The sequence below is a fragment of the Atractosteus spatula genome, chromosome 5 (genome assembly GCF_055471065.1).
Source record: "Atractosteus spatula isolate fAtrSpa1 chromosome 5, fAtrSpa1.hap1, whole genome shotgun sequence".
Lineage (NCBI taxonomy): Eukaryota > Metazoa > Chordata > Actinopteri > Semionotiformes > Lepisosteidae > Atractosteus > Atractosteus spatula.
The window spans coordinates 32,004,628-32,011,764 of NC_142710.1; positions in this window are offsets into that span (position 1 = coordinate 32,004,628).

Consider the following 7,137-nt stretch of genomic DNA (forward strand, 5'->3'; position numbering starts at 1 on the left):
AATGTATTTTCTTACATTACTGCTATTAATATAGTTTTAGTCAAATTTGAAAATGCAGTTGTAGGTTGTGCAAGATTTGAAGGCCACAATAGCAGCGACTAAGGAGTTACTTCCTCTTTTTATATTCTATGTGGTAAAATGAAGATAACAGCTTTCTTAATTCTGAGTAAAAAAACATTGGTGTCTGCAGTCTGTGGTGAGAAACAATCTTGAAAACTCCAAGGGAAAAACCAGTACGAAACAAAAATTAAATATAATTTATGAGAAACCTTAATTTAGAACAAATTAAATTGTGTGATCGCAGAAATAGGTCCTCTCAATACTACTTTCTAAGACCCAAACCATGGCTACGTCCACATAGCAACACCAGCTTTGGACTGGAAACAAGACTGGGCAAAAACGGCTTAATGAATCAATAGGTAACAATATTCTGCATTCATAAATTTAATCTGAGGTCCACCGTTCTTGAATGTACATGTATAACTGCCTTTATCAAGAGGAAATGTTGATATATATTACTGTATCTGCAGGTTTATATTACGGTGACTATAAAAAGATTGGTTTACTCCAGGACTGACAAAGACTTGAAGATAGCTAAGGAGGATTTATGTGCACTAATTGCAGCCTTGCACAGATGTCTGTCAGTTTATCAATGATGACTGAGACAAAATAAGAGGTCTTTAAGAACACTATATTTTGGGTATCTAAAAGAAGATGTAATTGGTGCCTATTTTTCCTACCTATTTTGTATAATTAAGTCTTCCAAAAGAGGTGGCACAGTGGTTAGCATCACTGCCTCGCAGTGCTGTGCCCCTTGGTTAAATTCTGGACCTGGTGTGCTATCTGTGTGGAGTTTATAGGTTCTCCCCAAGTTTCTGTAGGTTTCCTAAGGGTGCTGTGGTTTCCTCCCACAGTATAAAAACATACTGTTCGGTTAATTGGCACAATTGGTCTGGTATGTGTGTATCTGTGTTTGTGTCTGTCTGCCTTGCAATGGACTGGCATCCTGTCCAGGGTGTACCCTGCCTTCTGCCCATTGCTTGCTGGGATAGGCTCCGGCTTCCCCATGATCCTAAATTGGATGAAGAGGTTAGAAAATGGATGGATGTCTCCCAAGAAATTCTATTAAAATGTAAGGTATTTTTTAGTTCTGTTTCTAATTCAATGTACTGTTAATGACCTTAAGTGGCCAAAGAGTGCATTCTCCACACAGCTAGCATTTATAGGTTAATAATCCCTATCCCTATGTACTGTACCCTCAGGTTTGGCACAAGTGTGCTATACATATTTCTCTATTGTACTCATGAGGTTCAAAGACATAAATAATCCATGTTTCAATTATTCTTTTTAATTGATTAAAATATAATCGACTATAATGAATATTTCATTTAGAAAAGATGATGCTCTATCCAATCACAAATTATAGTTCAGGAATTCCCAAAGATTTCCCTAGAACATTTTGTCGACATTCTGAACGCTGGCGTGAATGTGAATTTTTTACACTTGCTAACTGAATGTACAATCAAAATAAATGAAATATACTTGCATCCCTAGTAGATTTATCTGTTTCAACAACATCGGAATTTTACATTTTTTTTCTTTTCAAGTGGTAACTGGTAGGATTTTTTGTTCACTAGGACTGTGATAGCAAGGCTCCCCACTGGATGTGCATCCTGCAGAATGTTAGCAATGGATCCTCAAGCAAAAGGCCTAATTACCCAAAATTCAGTGTTGACATTTAAAATTTTCACTAAGTTTACATGAAGTGATTAGGTATTATATATTTATAATATTTCATCGGGGGAAAAAAATTAAGGCAAAAATATTCAGTTGAAATGTAATAAGCTTTAAATCTCGGGTTATCGGTTCTCCTTGATATATTTGTGAATTCCAGTTTTTTTTGGGAAAAAATAACATGCACTTTCATTTCTGTTTTCTTCGGTATCCAAGGAGAATTTTAACCATTTGGGAGTGTTTTCAATGAAGTCCTTGACTATTTAAAGCCTCTTATTATGTCACTGTCAGTGTCAATTGCTAGGCGACAGGCTGCCTATGTAACCAAGCACCACTCCCACACAGTTCATTTTCACAACTCCTCTTGTTCTGAGAAGCAGTTCAGCTACCCACTCACTCTTCTAGAATTGCTGAAGGGAAATTGTTCATCACGAGGCAAAAAATAAAAAAACCTTTATTTTACTTTGGTGTAATATATCAGTATATCCCATTTGTTTATACAGTGTGTGCATATTCAAGAATACATCGATTAGCCTGTAAGTTGGACTGAAAAAGATGAAAGATTTTAAGCTTTTTCTAGGCCCTTTCAAAATATTATATTTCTCTTTACAGATGGAACATTAGTAAGATTGGTATGCAGAACTCTTTACTAGTCAGTTATATCTATGTTCGGCCTCTGATTGAAAAAAATATCAAACGTCGTCTTATACCATCCATTTTTAAACGACTTTATTCCAGGGTTTCAGGAGAGCCAGAGCCTGTACTGGCAAGCAATGGGTGCAGATTTCAGTCTACACTCTGGACTTGACACCAGCCCATCTTTGGGTACACACGGGGAAAAAACACACACACACTCACAACAAGAGCCAATTAATTTACCAGTATGTCTTTGACTGTGGGGGGAAACCCACACACAGATGGAGAGAACATACAACCTTCATTCAGACAGCACCCCAGGAAATGGACCCAAGGACCCAACACTGCATGGCAGTAGTACCACCCTGTGGTACCACCCTCTTTTCTTTTTCAATAAATTACATCTAAGTTTAGTCTGGTCTTGTCATAAATCAGGGTACTCTGCAAATTACTAAATTTGTCAAATGTAATCAGGGTTGAATGATTACCATGTAGACAACCATATTAGAAAGGATTTCTGGGTGTGACTTCTAGTTAATTCATACAATGATCTTCGTTGTATAAAACTATAAAACATTATTTGGTAAAAAAAAACCACCCGATGAGCACATTTCAAACATCATCTGATCAGCTGTAACTGAGATTAGATTTACAGGTCAAGTGCATCTTGAAATTTGGAGGAGCAGAAAGAACCAGAAGGGATGGAAAATCAATGATGCACAGGAGTGGAATAAATAAAGACCTCAACGTGTCTGGAGATTGCAGGGTTCAAAAGTAAAGTAGGTGGGTTTTACATAAGGCACAGTATGAAAGGGGCTTATACATCTTTTAATTCAGGTTTAAGGCGATTGAGTAAATCAGCACTATTAAATACTGTATTCCTAGTCTTTCATCAGACTAAATAATTTGGTAGCCTGTAAAGTGTTCGCTCAGTTTGTGGGTTGCTAAGGTTCAATCCCTGATCGTTTTGATACAAAAGAAAGAAAGCCTCCTTGTTAGATAGCTGGGTGTAATGGATTGGAGATGGGGTAATTGTTCGCCTCTTGTGGGTAGCAGATTGTCAAGTCTCTTGACTCCATTGACACTACATTCCTTGATTCCATGATATGAGCCTATCTGGATCAGATTCTGATATATGACTAGCTGCTGTAAAGAACACAAGAACAGTGACAAAATTAGATGAGACCCACCTAGATTGTTTGGTGGTTAGAATCTCAAATGTCATGCTAGACTAGTTCCTGGGAAAAGAAATGTAATATACAGTAGCATACTTAAAGTACACTATTTTAAGTTACGAAAGAGGAAGCTTTCAGTGAGTATTTAAATAGCCAATGGAGGCTTGAAACATACACTACATGCAGACCTAAAATGAGGTATTGCTAAACAGCACTGTGGGCCAGGGAAAATTAATATGCAGGTAGAACCTTTGTACCAGAAGGTACAAAGTGGCATCAGTGGATGAAAGAGGCAAAAAAATCATTTTCTGGTTTAGGTTTAGCACATTTCCTCTTATGACTAGGTCACAGTTTCAATTCTGGTTTACTTGTTTGCAGCACCCAGATGCTTATTTTTACTGCCCTGGGAGATGGGGGGGGGGGGGGGGGGTGTAAATACAGAAAGGTCCACTCTCACCTTACTCCAGTAAAGCACATCAGTTTCATTTTTTCAGTTCAGTTTCAGTTTCAAAATACATGAATATCAGCCCTCAAAAGGAAACTGTAAGATTACTGTACCACTCTGCTTTGATTGTGTACTTTCCATTACACACGTTGTATGTGAGTCGGGTATTCCGTACTGCTGTAATGAGAACTCTTTCCTTTCTGCATTCAGTACTTTGAATGTGATGGTACTGTACATTCTCTTAGTTTTATACTTATTTCTGCACAAACAATAAGGGTAAGGGATAATGATTAATCGGCCCTCGAAATACTTCTTTAGCCATGTAATAAGTAATTATTTCAGACCCCACAGCCCACAGAAACTTTCAAAACTTTCAACATTAAATTTGATACGTGATATATATCAACCAGGAAATGTGTGGTTGACAGACCTTCCGTTACTGTTTCACAAGGCAATGACACAGTTTGTACGCTTTAAGGGTGGTATAAATAAACGTGCTTGAAAACATCTGTCATGTAACAAGAAACAACTAAAGTTTGTAAAACACTAGCAGCAGCTTGGCTTGGATTATTGCATACTGCAGTGGCAAAGAGCTATAGAGAGTGGGGTGAGTAATTTAAGCATTTTAAAAGACATTTTAAAATAGATTATGGAAAATAATGGATTTCAGCTATTAAGGTGACAGTTTAACGTTTCCCACTTGCAAGGCTCTTGACAACTGCCATCCTCTGTAAAAAATAATTTAAAAATCTGGAAAGTGCTCTGCAAATTATTTCATTCATTTATATGTACTTTGCGGCAGGTGCTGTCAGTTCTTAATAATAGGAAATCAATAAAGTATTACTGTATCTTAAGAATGTAATTTTAATCTTTGATATTAGTGTTTGTAGTACATGACAGAAATGAATCTCTTTCATTTTCTACTTTATTTTCTTGGTTGTGTTTTTTTTTAAAAAAGCCATATCTGATAGAAAGTAGACCTTGAGTAAAAGGCAAAAAGACTTTATCACATTCTTGGTCATTCAGTTGCAGTACATTGACTAAATGAAAAAAAGGAAGTTGGCATTAAATGTTTCCTCCTCTGTTTTTTTTTTCCTCTTAGTATGTTGTTATATTCCATTTGGGTAAATTTGTGACATCTTGGTTGGTAATAACAAGTAACAGTAAAATTACATTGTGGTTCTAAAACTGCATTTTTATATGGATTAAAAATATATACAACATTGATACATTCTTAAATTCAATCTGAAAAGCTATTAACTTTTTCAGTCATCCTAGCAATTATCTGTATTCCCAAAACTGAAGTTAAAAGACTTTGAAGCAGGAGCACGTTGTTCAGTAGTAATGGCAATTGGTAGCTCCATCACTAGCTGTGATGCTGGTTTTGAACCATTGGTATTTCATAATCCTGGATTCACTGAAGCACAGATGTCAAACTCTCTCTCTCTCATCCTAGCGTTAATCCTGCATCACCAGGGTCCGCTTCTCAGCACACCCATCTCCATTTGGTGGTTTGAACCAAATCTTTGAGCTGACGTTGCCATTAAATGCGACCGAGAATACTCCAACCGGCACGTCACTCCGCCTGCTGTCAGACTGGGGGAGGAGAACAAAGTAATGTAGCCATTAGGAAGCATGGGACATTTGGCCAGGACACCAGGGTTACACCCCTATTCTTTTCAAGAAACACCCTGGGATTTTTAATGACTACAGAGAGTCAGAACCTCGGTTTTATGTCTCATCCGAAAGACGGCGCTTGTTTACAGTATAGTGTCCCCCTCACTATACTGGAGCATTAGGACCCACATGGACTGCAGGGTGAGCACCCCCTACTGGCCTCACTAACACCTCTTCCAGCAGCAACCTTCGTTTTTCCCAGGAGATCTCCCATCCAGGTGCTGACCAGGCTCACACCTGCTTAGCTTCAGTGGGCTGCCTGTTGTGAGTTGCAGGGTGATATGGCTGCTGGCATCCCCAGATGCCAAACTGTTGCCATGAATTGTTGAATCTGGAACAGCCCTGCTTCGAAACAGTTTGTGCCCCCATCATATCAAAAGCTCAGACTATCTTCTATACTATACCAAATTATTGTTTTCATGCAATTAAAAATTAAATGTATAATTGCACCTGCCAAAACAGGCACATTTTTGAGAGCAAACAGACTGTGTCACCCTTCCACGCTTAATTATTTTCTCAGATACTGTATGTTTTCTTTGGTTTTTAAGTCTAGTACTGTTAACGATGCTGTTTTTTCTTGGTACAGTGGCCTTACATTTTAGCTTGGCTATGTATAAGACATTTGTTGTTAGATCTAGTAGTGTTTTATATACTATAAGTGAGTCAGTGAGTATGTTATTCTTTTTTAATAGAGAGTTGCATTAGGCTTTGTTAGGCTGTAATCAAAATCCTTAATGTATTGTATGTACTGAATGCATCCTTCTTGCCATTTCCTGTTAATTTTGAGTAATTTGGAAATACTCTTTAATCTGGCATCTTATTTAACAAGCAGAATGTATTTTGAAGATGGGGAGGCAGAACATAGAGTTAAATACAGAATCTGATTTCTGTAATGCTTTTTGAGTTCTGCCATAGTGAAACTGAAGGTTAGAGGTGTGATTGTAATGAGAGACAGACAGCCTCTTAAAAATTATTGGTGATTGTATCCATTACAAACCTAGAAGTCTGGTTTTAATGCAAAAGCAGGCCTCTGCCACACTGAAGAAGTGGATATATTTTGGACCCTTAGAAAATAACATTGAGGAAATCACAGCAAAATCAAAGATCAAAATTAGTAACAGTTCATATACAGTATGTACAGTATTGGAGCACAGTTCACACTTCTACCACAATGTATCCATGTGTTGCATATGTATGACACACCGGTGCATTGAAACAACTGTATTTTGAAAACTGTGCACCACAGCAGTGGAATTTGGGAAGTCACACTTCCTCATCTGCAATCAATGTCTGAGTGTCAGACCAAATACGACATCCTCAGATGCAACAGTATCTGCTGATTACAGGCCTTCAGCAGGGTTTCTGGTTCTAATAGTTATCATAGTTGCTTTATTGAACTCATACGTTGCAGAATAATGGACATGGTTATGAATAAAAATGATTAGATGTGGTGGCGGCGCAATTAACTAG